Genomic DNA, 13612 nt, shown 5'->3' with positions numbered 1-13612 from the left:
TCAGTCTTTCATTCAGTATTGTGCCACCATTAAGCAGAAGAATTTAACACCGGAGCAGACTATGGAGATACTCTTTCCATTTTCATTGAGTGGGAAGGCCAAGCTATGGATTAACAGTCTCAACCGCGCAGCTATGAAAATCACCGATTGGAATTCTTTGGCCCTCGCATTCTATGTTAAATATTTCCCACCTGAGAAGACAGCTCGTTTGAGGGGTCAGATATTAGGTATCTCTCAACAAGTAGATGAGAGTTTGTTCGAAGTTTGGGAGAGATTCAAGGACTTGCAAAGAGAGTGCCCACACCATGGTTTAGATGACTGGTTCCTGGTTCAGCAGTTCTACAATGGTCTGGGTAATGAATCTAGGTGTCTTTTGGATTCAGCTGCCAGTGGGAGATTTATGCAACTGGAGGTGCCTAGAGCTTTGGAGGTGATTGAGGAGATGGCCATCCATAGTGCCCAATATGGGAATCCCAGAGGTTTTGCCGACCGAGGTGTTAAGCATGAGATGAATTCTATTGAACAGCTTACTGCTCAGCTAACTGCCCTACATCACAAGCTCGACAATATACAGATCGCATCTTCCCAATCTTCCCAATCCACCCAACATGCTAGTGTCGCTGCAATGAGTGCCCAATCTGCTAATGTCTGTAATAGTTGTGGGATGCAGGGCCATTATGCACAGGTATGCCGAAGCTCCATCGAACAATGCAATGCATTCCAGTCCTACAAGCAGAACAATCCGTATTCCAACTCATACAATGAGGGGTATAAAAACAACCCCCTATTATCATATAGGAGTACTAATGTTCAGAACCCCCACCAGATTCAACACCCTCCACCACCACAACAACCCTACCAACCGCGGAGTAACTACAACTCGCAACCTAGTGGATCACCTGGCTTACCACCACAACCTCAACCCACACAACCTGATCCCATGCTTGTAGAGATGAGGAATATGATGTTGGAATTGCAGAGATCTCTAAGCGAAAAGGATGCCAAAATCGATGCCCTCACTGCTCATAACAAGATCATGGATAAACAGTTGGCACAAATGGCTACCGCTCTTGCAGAGAGACCCAAAGGTCAACTCCCTTCACAGCCTGTGACCAGAGAGTCTGTAAATGCTGTCACTCTGCGGAGTGGATATGAGTATGATGGGCCACCTATGACTATAGAGGAAGGGGTTGAAGTATCTGTTAGTGGTGCTGTGCCAGGAGAAAGTGAGAAGGTGGTCAAGGATAAAGAAGCTGACACAGAGGTTGAGAAGAAAGTTGAGATACAAGTTCCACCTATCAAACTTCCCTTCCCTCATCGTCAGCTAAAGAACAAGCTAGACAAGCAGTTTGGTAAGTTCTTAGAAGTGGTAAAGAATCTGCAGGTAACAGTCCCTTTCACTGAATTAATTACTCAAGTACCGGCATATGCTAAATACATGAAAGACATCTTGACTAGGAAGAGAGCATTTAGTGAGGTGGAGACTGTTGCATTTACTGAGGAGTGCAGTGCCTTACTACAAAATAAGTCTCCACCCAAGTTGAAGGACCCCGGGAGTTTCTCTATCCCGTGTAATATTGGCAACCTTTTTATTGACAAAGCCTTATGTGATTTAGGTGCCAGTGTTAGTGTCATGCCCCTGTCTGTATGTACTAAGTTGAACATGGGTGATTTAAAAGTTACCAACATAACTCTGCAAATGGCCGATAGATCTGTAAAATACCCCCTAGGTGTCTTAGAAGATGTGCCTGTTAGAGTAGGTAAATTCTTTATTCCTGTTGATTTTGTTGTTTTAGACATGGAAGAGGATAGGCAAATTCCTATTATTTTAGGTCGGCCTTTCCTACACACTGCGGGGGCAATCATAGATGTCAAGAATGGCAAGTTGACGCTAAATGTGGGAGATGATAAGGTTACTTTCAATTTAACCCATGTTGCTAAGAACCCTATGGTAGAGGAGTCATGTTTTGGAGTCAATATTTCTAATGATTATTTTAATACCGAATTGACTCATACTAACTCTAATAACTCCTCGGAAAAAGCACATGTTTCAAATTGTCTTGCAGGTGGAGGTGATCGGAGTATACACTCTTCGGCATGGGTTCGAAAGAAGGGACGGATTGATGATGCCACGACCCAAGGGGCCGAAAGTTCTGTAAACGGTGGACATCGTATTCACGATCGGGGTCGTGATCTGTCACTTCCCGCACCACACAGCCCATCCAAGGTAATCGATGTGACACCAGGTGGCACCATCTTTGGTGCCCCCATTCGATGAGCTGTCGTGGCTCTCATCCCTTTCATGTCTATTGTCTGCGCATAAACGGAGATTGTGTAATGGGGACATTACATCAATCTCATAGGGGATGAGTATTTCATTATCCATTTATTGCCTTAGTAGTATAAGCTTGATTGTTGATTCTAATTTTTGTGTGTTTAGTTAGTATTTTCCATTACCTACGTGTGTTTAAGTATTTCTATTACCTACGTGTGTTTAAGTATTGTTTTTGGTGTTAGTGAGGCGAGAAGAGGGCATTACGCTGTTTGGGTGTTTCTTAATGTGCAGGCCTAAAGCCCCAAGTTCGAGAAAGTGAAATTAAGCTCAAGGCCAAGCACACTGCAAATCGCCCGATGCGGATCGGGCGAGCTGCGCCCGATCGGGCGCGCACGGATGATTTTCATAAAGCTTATTCATGCCCGATCGAGCGGACTGGCGAGTGGAATGCTCGATCGGGCGATTTTATATTGCCCGATCGGGCGGTCTAGCGAGTGGAATGCCCGATCGGGCGAAATTATTTTGCCCGATCGGGCGGTTGTGGAAAATTCGTGGAAAAGTCAAGGAGGAATTCTGGGCAGAAAAAGTCAAGAAAAGAGGCAATCGCAAATCGCCCGATCCGGATCGGGCGAGCTGCGCCCGATCGGGCGCATACGGATCAGAAGAAAAGGATCGCAAACCGCCCGATCGGGCGGAATGTCGCCCGATCGGGCGAGATGCGATTTCAGCGACAAGTTCACGGTTTCTTCTTTCTTTCTTCACTTCTTCTTCATCTTCAACCTAACTCTCTCTATCTTCCTCCATTAAACCCCAACCTCAAAAAAACTTCCAACCACCATATCTCCCTCAATTCTCCACCAAATTCAACAAAATTTTCATCAAAATCATCCCCTCATCATCCTCTACAACCTACACCTAATCGATTTAAGTTTTCACTCATCCCCACAAAATCCCCAAATTCACCCAAAAAAACTCAAAAAACTCAAAAATTCAGATTTTTCATCAATGGCAAATAGACCACAAAGAAAATGCACGAGGGTACCAAGAAATCAACATGAGGCTTCCACAAGCCGAGCTCGGGAACCGACACCACCACCTCCACCACCGCAATTCGAGCCCGATACGGATTTTCCGGATGTCATCTTTATTACGGAGGAGCAACGAGCACGATTCATGCACCTCAAATTGAGGGAGGTAATCCCTACTCGCTTTATATGTCAAAAATCATTGCATGAAATGGGAATTGAGCGTGATGTAAAACGTGTTTTTGTTGGTGTTGGTATGAGTAGCATGTATGGTATGCTCCGTCTCACATTTAGGCGGTTGACTCTAGAATTTTTGAGTAGTTTTAATATTCGTAGGGATGGTTATCGAACCGTGTCATCGGTTCAATTTCGTGTCATGAACCGAACCTACACCATGAGCTTATCTGATTTTGGTAGGATTTTTGGATTGTCTACCACATATAGTAGGAAACCCAAGGAGACTCACAATAACTGTACCATGTGGGGAAAGCTTACGGGCAATGATAATCCCGGGAGTATGCAACATTTGCATGCTTCCAAGATTCAACACCCGGTACCCATTGTCTTTTACAGGTTCTTAGGATTTACTATCTTTGGTAGGGATGAGACCCAGAACATTAGAAGTACGGAGCTAGAGATCCTAGGTGGCTACGTTTCCGAAGGAGAGGAGAGCTACAAAATGAACCTTGCACATCACATGGCCTCTCAATTTTACTCCATAGCCACCTCCACACATACTACCAATATTACCATTGGTGGGTTGATCACCCACATAGCCATGGCCACGGCCAATTTTACTGAGGCTAACCAGATCCCAGTTCTGGGTAGCAACTTGCTTGATTTGGCTTATTTTGCTGGACTCCGTAGGCTGCAGGGGGAGCACGGGTTATTTAGGCCGGGAGCCATGTACTGGATGTTCGAGGGAAACAGGCTTTTCACCTTGCCTGACCCTCAGGGCCGCACTAGTTTCAGACCCGGTCAGGCTCATTATCTATTTGTTGGATTTGAGCGAGAGTCTCAGCCTGACCCCCAGCCTCAGCCTGACCCTCAGCCAGAGCCCCATCAGTACCAGCCAGAGCCTCGCACCTACTTCAGGAGGGGGCGTCGAGACACGGGGAGGCCCCAGAGTGGCCCGGTAGTTCATGAGGATCAGGGGTCCATTGATGAGAGTTTGAGCAGACTTGAGCTCGGGTTCCGGGAGTTCGCAGCTGATCACCAGAGGACCATGTTCCCATTTTATGATCAGTATGCCAGGCAGGGCTATATTGCCCCAGATTACGAGCACCCTACCTGGTTTACCTATCCCGCGGAGGGATATGGAGCTCCGGGTTCTATGGGCACCTTCACACCCACCCAGTACGGAGGGTGGGGAGCGGGTCCTAGTGGGCATGCTGGCCGAGATGATGGTGATGATGATGGTGATGATGGCCAAGGCCATCAGTGATGCCTAGATGATGTTGATGATGAGGTTCGATACCCTTGAGCCAATGAGGACATTGTCTGATTTGGTTTGGGGGGGTTTCACACTACTTGTACATTGTAGGTATGTCTTTCTTTTATTATTGCATTTCTTTATTTTGGTGTGTTTATTTTGGTGTGTTTAATGCTTTCTAGATTAGTTTATTGCTTTGAAAAAAAAAAAATACAAAAATACGTTCCGATGAATACAAAACCATGCTTCCCTGTGCCCCTTGATTGTAAACTGTTTTGAGTCTTGGTTTTTGATGACGAGTATTGTTGATTTGTTAACCATGATTTGAGATCCGATTATTTTGATGCCTTGACATGAGTCAACTCTGACCAACTCCTTGTGGACTTGGTGCTTGACTAGTTGACTTGGTTAGGATGTGTGATAGCTTCCTGGTGTGCCATTGATTTTGAGTATTGGTTTGCAACTATTAGTAATGTTTTATGACTCATATACATGCACATTGTGGAGGACGAAGGCATTTTTCTGTTTAGGTAGCCTTCAGATGAATCTAAATACATTTGTTCCCTCCTTTTCTACCCATGTTGTTGCTTGTGCCCCTTTATTCGGTGACTAGCCATATTACAAGCCCATGAAAGCCCCATTGGTTACTAGTCCCAAGCCTAGCTTGGGGGAGCTAATAGTAAGTGAGGTGAGGGAGTTGTAGTGTGCTTAGTTTTGAGCACAAAGTGAGTGTTGAAAAGGAAATAAGGGAGTCCTTCTTATCCTGTTGTTGTTTGAAAAAGAGAAAAAAAAAAATGAAGAGTGAAAGAGATGAGAAGAATAGAAAATATGAAGGTTTCCAAAGAAAAAAAAAAAAAATAAAAAAGGAAATTGAAAAAAAAAATAAAAAGAAAAAAAAAATAAAAAAATTCATTACTCTCAGAAAAATTCAAAGCATTGTTACACTCAAGTATTGTAATTTCTTATCTTTATGAGTGATTGATTTTAATTGTGAAAGAAAGGCAATAAAGTATAGTGTGGTTTGTTTGTTGTTTCATCATGTGTTGAGTGGGAAGTTGTGGTTGCGGTCGTCATTTGTGGTTGACCATGGTTTTGCTAGGATTTATGCTCCCCAAAGCCAAGGCTTTAAGCTCACGTTTTACCCAAATTTACCGCACCTCTACCTAAGCCTATCATTACAAGCTTTGAAGACCTTCCGACCTTTGTGCATAGAGTCATATTAATGTGAAAGTAGTTGTTTATCAATGCAAGTTATGACATGACACATTCCGAGTCGACTACTAGGTTGAGTGCATGTTTTTCTAGACACACGAGTGTTGTGAGTTGGGAGGGCATTGTACACATATATGTTGGGAGGGGAGCGAACGGGTACATTTTTTATCCGCCACATAAATGAGTGACGAGTGTGTGAGCACTAGTCTTGAATTCCATTGTACACTTGTGGTTCGCTTTGCGTGACGATCGTTGAGGTGGATTAGCGGTTGGATGGATTTGATCGGTTGACATTGATGCATGCTTGTTGGATTTTGCCTTGAATCGTATCCATTGTTTTAAGATGTGTTTGGGGTGAAGTTGGTTTATGTATTCATCGATGATTTCTTTGCTTAGGGACAAGCAAAGATCTAGCTTGGGGGAGTTTGATATATGCGTTTTATATAGAGTTTTCACCCCCGTCCCTTAGTACTTTTATGTATCAAACGTGCTCTTAGGAGCCGTTTCTAGTACTAATGTGTGCTATTGAGTGTGCCTTGAGTTTCAGGTTTGATTATGAGAAATTGGTCGTTTTAGACCCGTTTCATTGTTGATCAAGGCCACTAGATGAGTCCGAGAAGTTCGGGACTTCCATCGTCGACTTTCGGGAGCCTTAGATGCTTATGGTTGAGCCCCGGGAGTTAGACTTGGCGATACGGGCGAGATACATTGAAGATTGCAAATCGCCCTGGAAGCTGAGGGCGAAATGCAACCATCGGGCGGAATTATAAGCAAGCCAAGTTCATCAACGCGCGCCCGATCGGGCGCAGCTCGCCCGATGCGGATCGCTCGATAGTCGGCCCGATCGGGCCAAAATCCGCCCGATCGGGCGGATTGCGAAATCTCCACAAAGCCTCCAGATTGACCGCCCGATCCGCATCGGGCGAGCTGCGCCCGATCGGGCGCGCGTTGATGAACTTGGCTTGCTTATAATTCCGCCCGATGGTTGCATTTCGCCCTCAGCTTCCAGGGCGATTTGCAATCTTCAATGTATCTCGCCCGTATCGCCAAGTCTAACTCCCGGGGCTCAACCATAAGCATCTAAGGCTCCCGAAAGTCGACGATGGAAGTCCCGAACTTCTCGGACTCATCTAGTGGCCTTGATCAACAATGAAACGGGTCTAAAACGACCAATTTCTCATAATCAAACCTGAAACTCAAGGCACACTCAATAGCACACATTAGTACTAGAAACGGCTCCTAAGAGCACGTTTGATACATAAAAGTACTAAGGGACGGGGGTGAAAACTCTATATAAAACGCATATATCAATATATAAGAAGTTTAGTGGGAGTACGTAAAACTTAATTGGTCCTATATATGTGTATCACACACATATCTCTCTATTGTGAAATAACATTCAAATGCTAATGACTTAGATTTGAAATAATTCATCAATGATGGACCTTGGCGAAACTTAGTACATAGTGGGTATTAAGATCTATTTACAAAGATCTTATATTAATGTTTTGGATTAAGTAATGGCATTTACTAAATCAAACACGAAAGACTCCATTGGAGATATTCGACCCATGTGAATAAATCTAAGTAAAGAATGTTTGAACTATGTATAAGCATTTACTAAGTTAAACATCAAATGATCTAAGTAAGATTCTTAACCTATATTATATGTCAAAGAATTTAGCTGGCTTTAGTATCTACTGAAACTAGATGACCTAAAGTTACATGAATAGAATTCAATTGGGAATTATTCTGCAAAAGAATTTATCATGTATGATATAATATGAGGATCGCCAAAAACGTATCGTATGACTTTAGGCATGACGAACATATACCAATCTCTATTGATCTAAGTGAAGATCAACTAGATTGAGATCAAGAATACTTATGGTACTTGAAATGGTACATAGGAATAGTTCTTGATTCAAGGAAATAAAGATATGCTAAATATTGATGCTACACGCATAAACACTGGCAAAGGATCAAGCAAGACCCTTTGGAGTTAACCATTGATAAGGACGAGCTATAGAGCATCGTGTTTTGAAATGGCAACATGGATTGGAGACCATGAGTTGTTGCGTGGGAAATTAAATATTAATTTCTATGTTCAAAGATACAGGTGGAAAGTCTTCCACATATCTGTGAACTGCTTGGATAAGTAAATCCAAACAAAGCATCACTAGCAACCTAAACAGTTGAAGTAAAAGTACTTATTGCCTAAGAAGCAATAAAACAGGGTTGTTTTAAAGAGTTCTTCACTGAACTTGTGTAGATCACCTGTCTGCTGACTTGATGGTTCTTCATTGCAAAATGCGTAGAACCACTATCGAAGTAAGAAAGACTAGATCACATAATAAACAAACTCAAAAGATCTTATCATCATATCTCAAAGAACATTCGATGAAAAGGATATTAAGATTGGCAAAGTATGATAACTAAACCTATGCAACAAGTGAGAAGCAACACTCACGTTCTAGCACTGGAAATCAAGCATAGCTTTGAATTCTATAAACTGTTTTAAAGATGGGTTTGAGGCCCATGGTTCTAAAACATTGGGGTTGAACATTTATCATATATGAAATGCATTTTCATATTCCATTTAATCTTGGTTTAGTATTAAATGATGAGTCCCTTCAATTTGACGAAATATTCAAGATAGACTGTCAGGACCAGTCCTGTGACTAAGAAATGTCTATCAAGTGAACTTGAATGTCAAAAGGTTGAAAATGGTCCTTAGTCGGAGTTTTCTATATAATTGGACGCATAGAAAACGTTAGACGACTAGAATGCAAGATGACTAGTAGTTCTGTTTCTTGAACTATGTGGATATGGCAATGTCATAATCATTTGCATAGATACTTACTTTGGGAAGACTAGTATCGGACAGACCTATGAAACTTTACTGTAAGAGATGAAAATCTTTCATAAGTAAATTTTTTTAAAATTATTAGACACTAAATCCTCAATACCTGAGTGATTTGAGATTACTTGTTTGAGAACTGGTTACTTTGACGTTGACCAACCGTCGCACCGTAAAAGGAGGCTATAAAGGCAACGCTAGCTCAGGTAATCACCTATCAAACGAAGTCTAATCTCAAGATCGCAAGATTGGGATTGTCCTCCCATAAATCGGGATGAGATGCTTAAAAGTTGTACAAGGCCACTCGGAGAGCTAGAAACTGTGAAATGCATGGCCGTGCTCGGATGAATCATAGGCTATGATTATCTGTTTATTTGATCAGTTGAACTCTGAAACCGAGAAACACCTCTGGACATAATAAGGATGACAGCTCTTACCTTATGTTCAAGAGCAAGCATCGAGCGACAAAAGAATTAGGAAATGCACACTTGTCCCTAAGGACAAGTGGGAGACTGAAGGAAATAATACCCTTGGTCCAAGTATGCATTCTTTGTTAAGTCTAATAAATGCGGTTCAGTATTAATTAACAAGTTAATAATTCAGTGAGATCAAGTGAGCTGAATGCCTAGCTAGAGGCCGCTTCAGTTCAAGTGGAATTAATGATATTAATCCACAACTTACTCTTGACTGAACCCGTAGGGTCACACAAATAGTACGTAAACGGATCAAGTATTTAATGGCATTAAATACTCTATCTATGGATATTCGGAATCGACGGATCTTGTTTTCAGTGGGAGCTGAGATCGTCACAAGCAAGAAATGAATACTCCGGAAACGATGATATTGCCGGAAACGGAAATATGGATCGTATCGGAAATATAAATATTATCCAAGTCGTAGATGTTGCCGGAAACGGAAACATGGTACGTATCAGAAAATATTATCGGAAATGGAAATATTGCCGAAATCGGAAATATTGCCGGAAACGGAAATATTGTCAGAATCGGAAATATTACCGGAATCGGAAAATAATTCCGGAAACGGAAATATTAAATATTTGTTCGAAACGGAAATTAATTCCGGAATCGGAAATATTAAATATTGTTCGTATCGGAAATGAATTCCGGAATCGGGAATTTAATCGGAAGCGTATCGTACGAATTAGCATCGGACGAGGCCCGCTAGACGAAGGCCCATCACGAAGCCAGGCCATCGCCCAGCGAGCCGCACGCACCAACGCACGCGTCGACCAGGCCCAGCGCAAGGCCAGGCCCAGCCAAGGGCGCGCGCGCGCGAGAGCACAGCAGCGTGGGCTGTGCGCCTGTCGTGGGCCGCAAGGCTTGCGCGGGTGCACGGCTTGTGCAATGCTTGTGCGGGAAATCCTAATCCTATTAGGATTTGTGCAAAGATTAAAATCCTAATCCTATTAGATTTGTTTTGTTATTTAGAGTCCTAATAAAGTTCTAACTAGGAAATCCACATCCTAGTAGGATTACAATTCCTTTTCCATACTCCTATAAATAGGTGCCTAGGGTCACAATTTATGGGTACGATTGAAGTATTCAAAGGGTAAGTTTTTGAAATAATAATCAGCCATACACTTGGAAACACTAGCCGAAATTCCTAAGCACCTTAAGGGCGATTCTAGTTGGTCTAACTTGAGGCGGATCCGGACGTACTGTGGACTATCTACGGAGGGACGACATTTGGAGTCCTAAAGACTTGTTCTTGTTCGGTTCGGGCGCAGCTAGGGAAGGCACGCTACAACATGTATGCATCTATTCTATGCTAAATGATTATGTGTAAATAATATGCTTTCCTGGCTTTATGGTTTTTCCGCATGATTTATGAATTGTCATATGTATCATAACCTAACATAGTTCTGTGTCTTAAACTATGTGGACATGGCAATGTCGCAATCATTTGCATAGATACTTACTTTGGGAAGACTAGTATCGGACAGACCTATGAAACTTTATTGTAAGAGATGAAAATCTGTCATAAGTAAATTTCATTAAAATTATTAGACACTAATCCTCAATACCTGGGTGATTTGAGATTACTTGTTTGAGAACTACTTACTTTGACGTTGTCAACCGTCGCACCGTAAAAGGAGGCTATAAAGGCAACGCTCAGGTAATCACCTATCAAACGAAGTCTAATCTCAAAGATCGCAAGATTGGGATTGTCCTCCCATAAATCGGGAAGAGATGCTGAAAGTTGTACAAGGCCACTCGGAGAGCTAGAAACTGTAAAATGCATGGCCGTGCTCAGATGAATCATAGGCTATGATTATCTGTTTATTTGATCAGTTGAACTCTGAAATCGAGAAATACCTCTGGACATAATAAGGATGACAACTCTTACCTTACGTTCATGAGCTAGCATCAAGCGACAAAGGAATCAGGAAATGCACACTTGTCCCTAAGGACAAGTGGGAGACTGAAGGAAATAATGCCCTTGGTCCAAGTATGCATTCAATGCTAAGTATAATAAATGCGGTTCAGTATTAATTAATTATACAAGTTAATAAATTCAGTGAGATCAAGTGAACTGTATGCCTAGCTAGAGGCCGCTTCAGTTCAAGTGGAATTAATAATATTAATCCACAGCTTACTCTTGACTGAACCCGTAGGGTCACACAAATAGTACGTGAACGGATCAAGTATTTAAGTGAATTAAATACTCCATTTATGGATATTCGGAATCGACGGATCTCGGTTCTAGTGGGAGCTGAAATTGTCAAAAGGCAAATTATGAATACTCCGGAAAAGATGATATTGCCGGAAACAGAAATATGGATCGTATCGGAAATATAAATATTATCCAAGTCGTAGATGTTGCCGGACACGGAAACATGGTACGTATTAGAAAATATTATTGGAAATGGAAATATTGCCAGAATCGGAAATATTGCCGGAAACGGAAATATTGTCGGAATCGGAAATATTATCGGAATCGGAAAATAAATTCGGAATCGGAAATATTAAATAATTTGTTCGAAACGGAAATTAATTCCGGAATCGGAAATATTAAATATTGTTCGAATCGGAAATGAATTCCGGAATCGGAAAATTAATCGGAAGCGCGTCGTACGAAATAAACATCGGACGAGCTTGCTAGACGCAAGGCCCAACACGAAGCCAGGCTTGCGCCTAGCAAGGCCCGCGCGCAGCAAGGCAAGAAGCATCCCACCAAGCACCGCAAGGCCCAGCCAAGCAACACGCAAGGCCAGGCCCAGCGAAACCAGCAGGCTGGCACGCCCAAGCGTGGGCTGCAGCGCTGCTGGGCCAGCCCTCCGCGCGCGCGCCCAGGGCCCCTCGTGACGTGTGTGTGCGTTGAGTTTGTGCATGCGTCGAATCCTTAAGCATTTAGGATTAGTTCGATTTATTATTATTTTCCTAAAACTACTAGAGTTAGATGTTGAAATAAACACTAACTTAAAAGATTTAATTGGAATCTAATTCTAATAAGATTAGGTTAATTAAATCCTAGTAGGTTTCTAGTTCCAATAATCCTACCATATAAATAGGTGATGGCAATCACAATTTATAATACATCAAAAAGTAATCATGTAGTTTTAAGGTTAAAACTAACGTTAATAATTTGCCACAAATTATATTCGAATAACTTTAAACCTTAGGTTGAATTCTAGTTAATTAAATCTAAGGCGGATCCGAACGTGCTGTGGACTATCTACGGAGGGACTACACTTGGAGTCCTAAACTTGTTCTTGTTCGGTTCGGGAGCAGCTAGGGAAGGCACGCTTCGAATGTATGCATCCTAAATTATGCTAATTGTTATGTGGCAATTAATTTGGATTCCTGGCTTTATGGTTTTTCCGCGTGAAATATATATGTTTTATATTTGTCATAACTCATAACCTAACAGTTTTCAAATTTAAATGTCGCGGTTGTTGATTGCTGCATTGGAATTCCAACTTACTTCACTGATTTCCAAAGAAAAGATGTCGCAGTTGCAGCCACGATTGTTGGATTGCATTGATTAATGAAACCACATCTACTGCTTTGTATTAGCTTAGGAGGGATAAATATTTTTTTAATATGGTCAAATAATAGTTTTAGAATATCCATGCATGCACAATATAATCTAGTATTTTAAAACAGAAAGTTTTGAATACAATGATGCCACATATCACCCTATTATTTTATTTTTGTTTTTGTAAAACAATATTTTATTTTCCTTTTTACCTAAATGTATCATCTTCTATTATTCAAAATTTCTGTATTATTTGTTATATTACATTCCAGACAATATAACAAAATTATAAATTAAGAAACCAATCCATTCATGGCACGACTAAAAGCTGATTTTATTAGAATGAACAATTAACTTTTGGCTTCGGTAAACATGCGAAATAGAGGCGTTGTGCGAAATTAACTCTTGTGCGTTGAGGGTTTTGGTGTTGAAGTATTGTTGACAAATGTACCGGCAGCAGTGGCGGATGTACGCTGGGGCTAAAAAAAAAATCGAACCCACGAATTGCAGACTTGCAGGCAGCCAAAAACCTAAAACAACTACTCTCTCTGTCTCTTTTTGTTCTTTATGTTTGGTATTTTTCACGCGTTTTAACGATTAATTAATTTGAATCGAGATTCCTCAATATTTTTTATTTAAACAAGATAAATTACGTTTATTTATAATGTTTTCACTTTTATCAAAATTCTGATATTGGGAAATGAAAAAATTTTAATGTCCCAAAGGAAAAATGTGATAGATTAAATGTCACAATGAATTTAATTGGTTAAAATAATAATTGGACACAAATTTTGATAGAATACAAAATT

General features: G+C 41.3%; 1 pseudogene; it reads right to left on the bottom strand.

Annotated features, from left to right (window-relative positions):
- Nucleotides 1–212: 212 nt before the first annotated feature.
- On the bottom strand, nt 213–312 carry LOC130470964 (uncharacterized; annotated as a pseudogene).
- Nucleotides 313–13612: the final 13300 nt, after the last annotated feature.

This window comes from Spinacia oleracea, chromosome 3 (assembly GCF_020520425.1).
Source record: "Spinacia oleracea cultivar Varoflay chromosome 3, BTI_SOV_V1, whole genome shotgun sequence".
In the NCBI taxonomy this organism is placed as follows: domain Eukaryota; kingdom Viridiplantae; phylum Streptophyta; class Magnoliopsida; order Caryophyllales; family Amaranthaceae; genus Spinacia; species Spinacia oleracea.
This window is presented reverse-complemented; position numbering and strand designations above follow the sequence as displayed.